Raw genomic sequence first — 14,047 nt, forward strand, 5'->3', positions numbered from 1 at the left:
ATGCAAAGTGAATGAAAATTTTGCAATTAGGCTTTAGGAGTGTAAGAGCACTTTTTATTTTAAGCTTCCTATTTTTTTAAGGCGATGATCTCTATTCCTATCGAGAAGATACCTAACACAAAAGAAGAGAAGAAAGAGAGAGAGCTCCTCTGTAGTTTCCAGAGGGAGCAGGGAAGGACAGTGGTAGGGTCCCAGATTTCCCTGGAGAATTCTGCAAAATTACAGAGACCAGCATTCATATCCAACCCCTAGATCATTCTGGCTCTAATTGTTTCATCCTGAGCTATAGCAAATTAGCTGCTACTGAGGCAAGAGAGAGAAATGCTAGAAAGATAGTCAGATTCATGGTCATCATCTTATCCACTGATGGCACAAGATAATATGTTGCCAAGTAACTAAACAATAAATTTCATTATGATCATATTTTGTTACATCTTCAATAAGTAAACATTTTACATTACATACTGACAAGATTTGGTTTGGAAGTTTGAAGCATCTGCATAAAAATACAATAGAAGGGCACAGTAAACCATCACCCATCATATTTTTGATATTCCAATTTACTTGGAATAAGATCAAATCACACCAGTTAAGTGTCAGGTATGTCTACTCTGAAAACTACCACCTATTCAAAGAAATGTATTTGGTCAGCTATAGTAAACTGCGTTAATGACCTCAGTGACCCAGGCTTGATTGCAAGCCAAAGGTTAGCACATTTCCCTCCCAAGCTACTCTGATCCAACCTTTAATTATGGTAATAATATTATTTATAACATGTCACCACCAAATGACCCTGGGGCTTGGGCATGGTTAAGAACAACCCTAAAAAAGGATAATGGGCAGTAGAAATGTCATCCAGTCTGATAAAATTTCAAGCAGATACTGTGATAAAAGTGCACTAGAGAGAGTAAAACAATTATTTACAAATTGAAATCTGTGAGAGTTGGTGTCTTCAAATGGTGATATGTTTAATGTGAAAGATGGAGCAGGCACACAATTTAAGCTTCATAAAAGCCTTCATACCAATGACTATAAGTAAAATGAGAGAATTCTTCAAAATAGGGAAATTCTTTGAAGTTTTTACTTGGTCCAGGATCATACTAGCAGAAATATAAAAAATAAAAATAGGCTAACATCAGTATTATAAATTTCAAGAACTGAAGCACTTAAAAAAGTATGGGCACAGTACAATCATGATGATGATAACATTTATTGAATCTAACTATTAATATATGTCAGATACTTTAAATGCCTTACACACAATATTCCAATTAATTCTTGTAACCCCATAATGGGATCAGTTCAGTTCAGTCACCCAGTCATGTCTGACTCTCTGTGACCCCATAGACTGCAGCATGCCAGGCCTCCCTGTCCATCACCAACTCTTATAGATACTTTATTATCCTTGTGTTAGTGGTGATGTGATGATGCCTGGCCTAAAGTAATTATGCCCATAGTTAGTTAGTTAGTTTCCACCGAAACCTGAGCTCAAAAGCAGATCTATTTCCTTGCTTAGTTATCACACGTATAACCTGTGGCACATAAGATGCCAGTAATTGTCTTCCCTTTGGTAGTCATCATGAAACAGTAATAAGCTCACACCCTTGGTGTTAATTTAGAATATGGCAACTTCTGTTTCAATTAAGAGTTTGTACTAAATCCCAAGGAACTCAGAGCACTGTGTCAGGCAGGAGAAAAATTACAGTGGGACTAGAAGATGTGTATTTGCTGCTTTTTAAGTGCTTACAATGCAGTCAGAAAAAGGACTAAAGGCCATCATGAATACATGCATATATAATTACAAGTGAGAAAAACAGGAAAATTCTGTTAAAAATATAAAGACAAGAAGAAGAAGAATAGAGCTTCCTTAGTGGCTCAAATGGTAAAGAATACGCCTGCAATGTGGGAAGACTGGAGGTTCGATCCCTGGGTCGGGAAGATCCCCTGGAAAAGGGAATGGCAACCCACTCCAGTATTCTTGCCTGGAAAATCACATGGACAGAGGAGTCTAGCGGGCTACTGTCCATGGGGTTGCAAACAGTCAGACACGACTAAGTAACTAACATAAGAAGAATAAAGCAAGGAGATGCCACAATCATCAAGGGTGCTAAAGTCAAAGAAGCCCAATAAGGCTCTTGTTTATAAAATAGCCTTTAACAGAAGAATGGATAAAGACATGGTACATATAAGAAACGGAATATTACTCAGTCATCGAAAAGAATGAAATAATGCCATTTGCAGCAACATGGATGGGCCTAGAGATAATCATACTAAGCAAAATAAGTCAGAAAGAAAAATACTATATAACATCACTTTTACATGAAATCTAAAATACAGTACAAATCAACATATCTACAGAAAAAAGACAGACTCATAAAGAACAGATTTTTATTTGCCAAAGAGGGGACAGGGAGGGAAAGAGTGGAAGTTTGGAATTTGCAAAGGCAAAATATTATATATAGAATGGATAAACAACAAGATCCTCTATAAAGCAAAGGGAACTATACTCAGTCAGTATCCTTAGATAAATCATAAGGGAAAAGAATATGAAAAACATATATGTATAATGAATCTCTTTGCAACACAGAAGAAATTACTACAACATTGTAAATCAACTATACTTCAATAAACTTTAAAAAATAAAAATAAATATGCTTTATTTCTTTTTGATTCCTACTTTCATTCTTCCAAAATTTCTACATCTACATGAGGCCTTGGTACTTATTCCTGAATTTCTAAATACAAAATATTTACTTCATAAAGCCACAAAGACATTTTGATGAGATGAAGAAAGAGAATGAGAGTTTTTTTAAACTAACATGTCTATCTATCCCCTTCACCTTCTACTCATATTTTGTTAAAGGGCTTCTATCAAAACTTACCACTCATTTTGGTATTTATCATTCTCCATTGTTATTAATCCAATACCAAATAATAGTCAACAACATTATGCAACCAAAACTCTGCCCTTAATTTCACCATTGGGTATGGACTTGGATGTGATTGTGTTTAGGCTATTTCTGCTGGAACTTACTGTCTCTACTACAAGGGAAGAAATTTGTTTATTCCTCCCACCTTATTTTTCTCTTCTTTGGAGCATCAGAAAGATCCCTAAACTGTGGTCATTCACTTAATCAATAGAATATGGAAAGGTCCTCCTAACCCCTCCATTACCTTTTATTACCTAATTTCTACTACAACTGGTTTTACTTAAGCTTATGAGGCTAAAAATTGTTCAAAACAATGACTAAAATGCTCCATAAGCATTTTACAGTCATAAGGCCACTCCAAATCTAGAACCTTATTGTTGGATAATGGGGGAGGTCCAATATTTTACAAACAATATGGGCTTTTTACCAAGAAGACTAATTGGACCCATAATTTCCAAGATTTCTATTTGTCTGGCTTCTTAGAACAAAAAAGGAAAGCGTTACCACATATCTGTGGCAAAAGAAAAAAATCAATGATGCTCTTTGAAAATTCACATTATTTATTATGCAATGGTTAAGATCAGGGTATATCTACAGATATGGCCATTTAATAAATACCCTAAGCAAATGGTTGAAACTTCATAAATAAGTACTCATAATGCTTGGCTTTTGCCAATTTGGCAAGGTCAAGGAGTTTATGGTGGGGCTGTAATGCCAATGTGATTTACTTAATAAAGATGAAGCCTATCATTATCCAGGGATGTGTTGCACTGTGGGTGTGGGGAGGGAAGAACAGAACTGCCTGTTGCCTTGTCCTGACAAGCAGAGTCGGCAGTAAACACTGTGCCTGTTTGCTAGACATCTTCATCGTGGACTTGGCAGGGCCCAGCTAAGAGTGGGCCCAGAGTGACAAAGGCTGGATCCTTAGACTGGATCCTGCCCAAACGTGGGGCTCTTTTGCACCAGCTTGCCCTCACCACCTTCAAGCAATCTCACAGGTTGGACCATCCCTTGATTTGCTGACCTTCATTTGCCGACCCTCAGCTCAGGGTTGAAATCAGGCTTATGGCCTCCCAGAGGCCCTCTAGAAATGCCAAATTTCTGGCATGCTCCAAGGAAAAAGGCGACTCTCTCTGAAATCTCTGTATTCATTGAAGACAGAGTATAAATGACATGCTTTGAGGAAAATAAAGGAAAAAAAAAAGAAGAGGTAAAAGACACCATCTTGATTACAAACATCTAAGGGTAGATGTGACGGCCACACATTCCTGGCACCCCTCGCACTGAGAGATGGAATGTATTTCACCTCCTCTAGAATCTGGGATAGTTTGTGACAAGTCTGACCATCATGCACAGGAGCCTAATCTAGTCACATGGCGAGTCCATGTGGAGAAAGAGAGGTCCTCGCCATTCAGATGTCCCTCCCTGCCACTCATCAGACATGGGAGGAACCACACAGACATTCCAGGCTTAGCTGCTGTCTGATTGCAGTAACCTGAGCAGTTCCAAACAAGACCTGTCATCGTTTTAAGCCACTGAGTTTAAAGTGAAATGAAGTGTTAGTCACTTAGTCATGTCCGCCTCTGCGACTCCATGGTCTATAGCCCACCAGAGTGGGTTGCCATTCCCTTCTCCAGGGGATCTTCCTGACCCGGGGATCGAATCCGTGTCTCTTATGTCTCCTGCATTGGCATGTTCTTTACCATCTGAGCCACCATGGCTTTTTTTTTTTTTTTTACAGAGCAATAGACAACTGAGATAGAGAAGTAGCATCTCTGAAAAGCATGCCTTTCTTCCTTTGCGTGGACTTAACTACTGAAATCATTAAAATGAATTAGTCAACCTCATAAATGACAAGACCAAAGACAAATAAGTGATGGATCCAACATTTCCTCAAAGCCTGAAGAACCTGAATGCTTTACCAGTAAGCCCTTTTGTTGTTGATTTTTCTTCTTATACTGTATTTTGTTTATTAATCTGGACCTGACTTTGCAACAGACAATATTAAAATAAGAAAAATTTTAAAATTTAATAAGAAAAGCAGTTAATAGCTTTTAATTCATCAGACTACTAGGAAACAAAACAGCTATCAATTAGAAAATAAAATTAAAACACATATTGGCTATGTGTCAAGAGCTGCATTTCCCTGAAGCAATATAACATTTTCTCGCGTAATATACTCTCTTGCTTTTGCATACTGTGAAAGGTGAATTGCTTTTAGATTTTCACTAGAGGGAAAAAGTTCCATGTATATACGCAATTTTCTTCTTGAGTGACCCTGAGTAAGATCATGTCCTGAAAAGTTGAACTAAGAACTTTCCTTGGTATATGATCAGACTCAAGAATCCTCTTTGTTCCTTTTCTTCCTATAGACCTGGGCCTTGTATATGTCTCTGCTTCAGGCTTTGAGAGTTCCTAAATAAATTCTACATGTCCAATTTCCATGACATAGATCTAAATCTGTGGCCTATGATCATGGTATTATTTACCTCATGTGTGTATATTTTAACTTTAAATTCACCATCCTCTTTCAGTAACTCACAAACTTGAAAATACCTGTCCAAATTTTAAAAATTCAGTTGAAATCTTTAAGTGTCTCTAAACATGTTTTGATATATACTCATAGTGCTTGTGATATAAGAATTATTTTACCACTGACTATGGATTAAGAGACAGCAGGACTTACCGAGCTGTCACAAAGCAGAACTGATGTTACTCTTAATTTCAGTAGATGAGAGCAGAAGTATTTTCTACTTACATCCTTAATTAGCATTGCTCCATTTTCTTCATTCCTGCTATATTTTTGACATCAGGTGATTTGAAGATTCTCCAACACACAGAGCAAGATGCTCTGGAATACTTCTGTGCCTTACCCAGTATACTGCTCAGATGGCTTCCACACAAGCTCTTCTATCTGCCCTGGCCTTTTCCAGAAGCTTATAGGGTCCCCAAAAGAGAAGGGGTCTTCCCTGGTGGCTTAGACAGTAGAGAATCTGCCTGCAATGCAGAAGACCCAGGTTCGATCCTTGGGTAGGGAAGATCCCCTGTAGGAGGGCATGGCTACCTGCTCCAGTATTCTTGCCTGGAGAATCCCATTGACAGAGAAGCCTGGTGGGATACAGTCCATGGGGTTGCAAAGAGCTGGAGATGACTGAGTGACTAACACTTTCACTTTCAAAAGAGAAAGTAGGTTTTTTCTCTCCTCTCATAAAATTGTTCTGCTTGGGAAGATCTCCTGGAGAAGGAAATGGCAACCCACTCCAGTATTCTTGCCTGGAAAATCCCATGAATGGAGGAGCCTGTTAGGCTACAGTCCATGGGGTCGCAAAGAATTGGACACGACTGAGCTACTTTAAATCAATTTCATACATGAAAAAAAAAAAAAAAAAAAAAAACAGAAGCTCAGAGTTTAGTTATGTACCAAGATCCCAAAGGTACTATGTGAGAGAATTGGGATTTGAACCCATGTCTGCTTGACTCTAAACCCCATTCTACAACATAAATAATAGCCAGTAACAAACATATCCTTTCCCCATTCCAGCAAGTAGTCCACAAACATGAAGTGTTTGAGCAGCTGGAGCTATTGACTTTTCAAATACATATTTGGTTTCAAATACATATATCTTTTGGCTTCACACAATATGAATTAAGTTGCTGTCTCTTGCAACCATGAGGATCCTAATTAATACAATTATATGATATGATATTGAAGCCTCAGGTAAATGAAAAATATACCCAGAAGAAGACAGTTGGAACAGCCTGCTATAGTGGATAATGGTTTTATAGGTAAATTGTCAACTGGAATTCAGCTGGGACAAAAGAATAGCCAAGATATTTTTGGAAACTCTTATTTTCAGCACCTTGGCCACCTCAAAGCCATATAAAAACATAGATTTTGTTATTGTGAAAAATAATATTTTCCTACACACTTTCCACCTTTTAAGAGCTACTTGTACATTTCTCAAGTAATTCTCCATGGGCTTGAAAAAAAATGCTCCTAAATTTATACTACATTTACTCATAGCTTTTACTTTTATTGTTCTTATTTGTACAATGTATTTCATGTAGAAATTATCAAGCTTTAAAATCTTTTTCCTACTACTTGTCCACATTATATGCACCCTAAAGTTGGATAAATTAAAGCAGTGTATAACAGAATATCTGGATTTCAGAGTTAGGGAGCAAACATTTTATTTCTTTCCTAAAGAATACATGCTTCTTTCTTTTTATATCATCATATTTATAAATTTATCTTTTTCTTAAAAGTTAAATCATTTGGGCTTCAAGACATTTGTTAGCTCATGCAACAATCTGTACATTATAAGGAAAGTTGGTCACATTTCAAAGTCTGCTTATGATTTGGTGGTGGGTAAGAATGATGACTTGGACTCAATTCAATATTGTTTTACTTTTGTTTACTCCAAAAGTAGCTAATAAGGAGTACAAAGAATGAACAGAAGGCAAAGACTGAAGTAAGTAGGTATGAGCCCCACTGCTTCCTTTGTGTTCTCATGGGAACACTCTGATACCAGTGGTCTTGCCATCGTGGAAGGAGGCTGTCCTCAAGGTCAGATGAGTACAGCATTGTTCTCCTTTATATCAACATCCAGAAATAACTTAAAAGGCATTAGATTTACTACGTAGCATGCTACCCAGGCTGCATACCCAGGCTCCAAGGCTTAAAACATTTGCCATGCCAGCACCAGCCAATCTCCTGTTACCTATACCTCAGGACCCAAGAATGCTCTATTTATGTTTACCAAAGGAGTTTTTCATGGGCAGGTCTGGTAAAGGCCTTCCATCACAAATAAGCAGTTATGTCTCCTTCTTCAGATACTGATTATTAACAAAAAGTAGTAAACATGGATTACTTTAGATTAGGGCATATCAATTTTCTCTTAAATATTCTTCTGCATTTTGCAACATCCTTAGTTTCTTTAACTGGTGGATATGAAGGCAAACATCAGATCTGATTCTAGGATTCACCAATCAACAGTAGATATTACTCTGTGTTCTCCTTTACTTGATTGGAATATTGCTGCTTTTTTAAACACCAGGTGAAATTACTTTTGGTCCATAAAAAGATGGGAAAAGGACACATTCTTGTGTCTGCTGCTCCAGAAGGTTTAATGGCAGTGTTTTTAGCAGTAACCACAAACCCTGGACCACAACCCCAAAGATGAAAATGTTTAAGGAGCATTACTTTAGATATATTCTATATTCCAAACAGAAGCCTCATTTATCTGCTTTATGGGCAAGAGTTGGTATTGAGTTCCCATCCAAGGGAATTTTGCCAAAGACTAGGATTTGGGACTCATAAATCGAGTGGAGCTAACTTACTTAGACTGAAATTCTATCTCTCAGGGCTGAGCGGTTTTGAATAGGCTAACCCAACAAAGCACTTCTCACAAATACCAGTGGTTTCACTTCAATGTACATATATTTAAGTGAGTTTGAAGCAGTGTCAAATTGTATGTAAATGAAATCAGACACCAAAACCTAAAATATAAGAGCTTTGATCAAATATGATTTAAAGAGTTCATGCACGGAGATGCAGACATAGAGAACAGACGTATGGACACATTGGGGGAAGGAGAGGTGGGACGAATTGAGAAAGTAGCACAGACATACATACATTACTGCGTATAAAACAGATAGCTAGTGGGAAGCTGCGGTATAACACAGGGAGCCCAGCTTGGCACTCTTTGATAACTGAGAGGGGTGGGAGGGAGGCTCAAGAGGGAGGAGATATATTTATACAGTTATGACTGATTCGCATTGTTGTACTGCAGAAACAAATATAACATTGTAAAGCAATTATCCTCCAATTAAAAATTTTTAAAAAAGAGTTCATGCAATAAAGAGAAATTTGACATTCATTTTGATCTTTGAGATGTTCTGAAAATAAATTTAAGTATTTCTCAACCACCAAACACAGAACCTAGCTCACAAGAACATGATGGAATAGAAACACATTTATAAAATTGTTCATTTGCATACTTGCAATCAGATATTTGGACTGATAATGAACATAAATTCTGTCTTGCGAATGAAAACATTATAACCAGTTAAAGTTTGAATAAGGGAGGTATATTACCTTCCAGGGGTTTCCCAGGTGGTGTTAATGATAAAGAATCCACCCACAGATGCAGGAGACATAAAAGACACAGGTTCAATCCCTGGGTCAGGAAGATCCCCTGGAGGAGTGTACGGCAACCCAGTTCCGTATTCTTGCCTGGAGAATCCCATGGACAGGGGAGCCTGGTAGGCTACAGTCTATGGGGTCACTAAGAGTTGGACGCGACTGAAGCAACTTAGCAGACAGGCACATATGATCTCCCAGACTTATGGCAAAACGGTGGTAAAAGTGCTATGATTACAATAGGTGATAAAAGTGACCCATAGATTACTCCTAGGACTAAAGCAAATCAGAAAATTGACTCCAATAAAGGAAGTTAATTGGTCCATTGAGAAAACCATTATGTCTACAGGGGTTGAACTCTATGCAGAAATAGGGAATATAATATATTAGTTACCACCAAATGTTTCTGTCCTTGGATTGGCTTAAGAGCAAGCAAATGCAAGTCCAAATCTCAACTCTATGGTCTATAATTCTGTGATCTTTAGAAATTGTCCTCTCCGAGCCTATGCTACTTCTTGGATAAATAAAATGAGCATAGAAATCTGGGTTTCTGTAAGGAGTGCATTAGATAAAATATAAAAAGTCTAAATCTATGCCTAATCTAGTAGAGATATTCATTACCTAGAAGCTATTATTACTTTTTCTTACTATTTTATTTTAGCATTGCAGCATTAGAGATAACACAAAGAAAGAATAGTAAACAGTGTCCAGTTCAATATATTTTTATATCCTCATCCCAATCTTGAAAAAAATAGTATTCAATGATTCCATTTAGAACCTGAAAGAGCCTATAAATTAAATTTCAGTCATCCACACCAAGTATTCAACCGCATAGGCTCTGCATACTTATTCCAAAAATTCTGTCCTTGTGGGTTCCTACAGCTCCCTGGACCTTGGAAAATGTCCTATTTATCTCTTCTGTATTCAAACATTCCTCACAGATCAGTTGCTCTCACCAAAACAAAAGCAGTTTCATTGGGCTTTCTGCCAAACGCCTGAGCAGGTAAGACTTCCTTTTCTAGTGTGAGAACCAACCTCAGGTAAGCAAATCAAGCTCTCCTCCTCTCAGGGCCCACATGATAATTCTAGATTTTCCACTGCAAATGTTCCTGTCCCTATGATTATCATTGAGGCTACTGCTAGGCTTTGCTTTGGTTTATGGACTCAACATAAAATCTTCAACTATCTAAATCATGTTTGGGGCAATTTAGTAGAAAACATAACTGAAATGCAGCATGTTAAAGTGACACAGACTTAAAGAAATATTTCCTAGTTCAGGCTGGATACTAGGATCTTTTACGGTAATAAATTAATTCTTGAGGATGCTATTTTCTAGGGGTAAGTTGCTAAGTTCCACACCACTGGTTATCTATAAGTGAACTAACAAACTTTCCAGTGGCGTCTGATTATTTCAAATCCTGCATCTGAAACCATTGGTGTTGTTTAGAGGGGCTCTGGAGAGTTCCAGTACCATAGTCCTTCATGTCTCAGTGCAGAAAAGAATTCAGTGAGAGGCAAAGTGATAGATAAAAAGTGATTAATTAGAATAGGAGGCTTTTGAGGCTTACAAGCTGGAGGGTGAGAGATGCTGTGCTCCAAGAACTTACCAGGCTACGGTTTTAAAATCAAAGGACAAGCGGGGAGGAGGAGAAGAACTTCTTTGTGTTTCTTGAGTCAATGTCATGCTTCTCTCCTCAGCTCTTCCTCCAGGTTGAGCAGAGGAGTTTTCTTATTCCTAAATAGTCAAGCTAGGTACACAAATGACTATTTTTTATACGTGCAGAGAGCATGGCCTAGGGATCATTAACTCACTGGGTTCGTTGGGCAGGATGTGAGTCTCATGCCACCATTGTTTTGTTGTCCGGGGGCATGCCTCGTGCTTCTGCAGTATGGTTTTGTTGCTAAGCAAGCCTGTTTGGTTTTGTGGTTAAGCAAACCTGCTTTCTTGAGTAATCATTAACTTACAGGGGTCTCCCATATTTTTTCTACTGACGGTCTTGTAGTATGATTAACTATTTAATCACCTACTTTGTCCCTTCACTCTGTCCCTTTCACATTCACTGAATATTATACATGAAATAAGTAAGAAACTTCTTTCCAAATCAGATTTATCATCTATAAAATCAAGATATAATAGTATTAACCCCTTAGAATTATCAAAGGCATTTAAATAAAATGGTGTACATAGAGATTATTTGGTATGGTTACCATAAATCAAGAGACATAGGAATTACTTTAAAAGTCCTTAATAATACTGTTATGATTGGAATAATAATCTGATAAACAGCATCTTAGTATGTGAAATCTGTTCTACAATGTTCAAAGTGCCATTGCAAACTTAGCCTGGGTGAGTTGAAGTCTGTAAGGATATATGGAGAGAAAGTGTCACTTAATACAGGAATTTCTGAAAAGTATTTACTAGGGTTGTCACACATGCACACAGAACAAACTACAAACCACACTGTGTTAGTTGCCTTGGGCTGCTGCCACAGGACACCGTAGCTGAACAGCTTAAACAACGGAGATTTATTTCTCCTGGAGGTCCAAGATCAAGGTGCTGGCCAGTGTGGTTTGGGTGAGGGTCCAGAACCTGATGATGTACAGAGATCCACCTTCTCACTGTGTCCTCACGTGGCAGAGGGCAAACAAGCTCTGGTCGCTGTTCTTCTTAAGCAAACACGCATTCCATCATGAAGTCAGTGCCCTCCTAAAGAAAGGGAAGTCGCTCAGTCGTGTCCGACTCTTTGCGACCCCATGGACTGCAGCCTACCAGGCTCCTCCATCCATGGGATTTTCCAAGCAAAAGTACTGGAGTGGGGTGCCATCGCCTCCTCCTAAATTTCTCATTGCTGCTGCTTTAAGTCTTTTCAGTCGTGTCCAACTCTGTGTGACCCCATAGATGGCAGCCCACCAGGCTCCCCTATCCCTAGGATTCTCCAGGCAAGAACACTGGAGTGGGTTGCCATTTCCTTCTCCAATGCATGAAAGAGAAATGTGAAAGTGAAGCCGCTCAGTTGGGTTCAACTCTTAGCGACCCCATGGACTGCAGCCTACCAGGCTCCTCTGTCCATGGGATTTTCCAGGCAAGAATACTGGCGTGGGGTGCCATTGCCTTCACCTCCAAATACCACACTGGGGTCTAGGGCTTCAACATAAAAATTTTGGAGGAACACGAACATTCAGTTCACACTACAAGTGCTGAAAAGGACACATTTCCTGAATTATTTTCTGTAGCAACTGCTGTGCAGCAGCAGAGTGAAAAAAACAAGCGAATGAGGTTTTCATCATTTCCATGAAAAGCTAAGCATGAGGAGTTTTTGAAAATAAAATAAAGGTAGATAGGGAGACAAATAGCAACAGTAGAGGGAAAAAAGGGAGAGGAAAAAACAAGGTTAGATTAGGAGAAAGATTTTTTGTACATTAAGAAACATAGTAAGCTTCAATATGACTTGCAAGCTAAAAGCTCAGATTTGAGGAGTCTTTTCCAAGCAGACAACCCACAGAGAGCCTTTTATCCATGGAGTATCTGAATCCTTTATTCATTACCTTATATCAGATAATTATATTTGGATATTTGTAAAGATACATTTATAACAATCAAATTAAATACAATATATCCAAGTATAGATTCCAGAAAGGTTTTATTTTTCCTTTTCTCCAAACCTGATCTGCCTGAAATTCTCTCACATCAAGACGGTTCTAACTTAGACTAAGGCTTCAGGTATTTTCAAAGGCACTTATGTTCTAACAAAGAATTTTAGCAAGACATATACTCAAACCTAGGTTCTTCCACCTATGAGCTTTGTGACTAGGAAGAGTGCGCTGAATTGTTCATGCTTTAACTTATCTGCATAATGAGGTTATGAATACTTACTTCAAAGGACTATAAGAATTTCTTAAAGTCCAAGAATCTAAAACAATTTGCAAACTCTAAAAGTGCACTGGGTTATTCAGCACAAATATCCAGCTACTTTAAACTGTTGCCATTCTCTGATGCAGAGGTGATGTACATGGCAGATTCTTCCGTCACAGCAGGCTTTGATTGAATTTATCCAACTTGAGGGAAGAGGAGGAAGCATTAAGAAGGAAGATGTTAACAAGGGCAAAACAGGGACTAAAAGGTCCCATGATGGAAACAGATTTCACTAGTTTAAGATTGTATGCTCGTGAAGTATACTTTGCTTTCACACATAAACAAGAAAGAAACAAGTTGGTGAACAGAGATAATTGTCTACACTATTTTTTTTTTTTGCAGCTTCTAAAGCAAATTCTCAGTGGGATGGATTAGATTTGTGGATATTTTCTTCTGCAGATGGATTCTTGTGAAAGGTAGAGAAAAAGGACGAGTGCAGAGAAAAATTAGACCTGGTTGAAGTTGAGGGGACAAGATACAATCAGATTTGGAAGGGGCTTCCCCAGTGATCCAGCAGTAAAGAATTTGCCTGCAACTCAGGAGACATGAGTTCAATCCTTGGGTTGGGAAGATCCCCTGGAGAAGGAAAAGGCAACTCACTCGAGTATTCTTGCCTGGAAAATCCCATGGACAGAGGAGCCTGGCAGGCTACAGTCCATGGGATCGTAAAAGAGTCAGACACAACTTAGCAACTAAACCACAATAGGAGTTCCCATTAGGGTATGTATAGCCACCTGTTTTTAAATTTCCCCCACGAGGGGAAATTCATGGAAATTAATGAAATTAATATTAGTGATGATCAACATATGCATGGAAGAGATTTTTAAAGCCTTGCAAGGTAGAACTGGACATGGACCAACAGACTGGTTCCAAATAGGAAAAGGAGTACGTCAAGGCTGTATATTGTCACCCTGCTTATTTAACTTATATACAGAGTACATCATGAGAAATGCTGGGCTGGAGGAAGCACAAGCTGGAATCAAGATTGCTGGGAGAAATATCAATAACCTCAGATATGCAGATGACACCGCGCTTATGGCAGACAGTGAAGAGGAACTAAAA

General features: G+C 38.3%; 1 long non-coding RNA gene across 2 annotated transcripts in view; it reads right to left on the minus strand.

Moving 5' to 3' along the window:
* The window catches only part of LOC113879088, a 209,220-nt gene extending 198,307 nt beyond the window's left edge, over positions 1–10,913 (minus strand). The window contains exon 1 of one of the 2 annotated variants that reach the window (XR_003507194.1): positions 10,680–10,913. This is a non-coding gene — a long non-coding RNA (uncharacterized LOC113879088). The remainder of the gene's footprint in view (positions 1–10,679) is intronic. The other variant, XR_003507193.1, reaches the window with a different exon arrangement.
* Positions 10,914–14,047: the final 3,134 nt, after the last annotated feature.

This window comes from Bos indicus x Bos taurus, chromosome 20 (assembly GCF_003369695.1).
Source record: "Bos indicus x Bos taurus breed Angus x Brahman F1 hybrid chromosome 20, Bos_hybrid_MaternalHap_v2.0, whole genome shotgun sequence".
Classification (NCBI taxonomy): domain Eukaryota; kingdom Metazoa; phylum Chordata; class Mammalia; order Artiodactyla; family Bovidae; genus Bos; species Bos indicus x Bos taurus.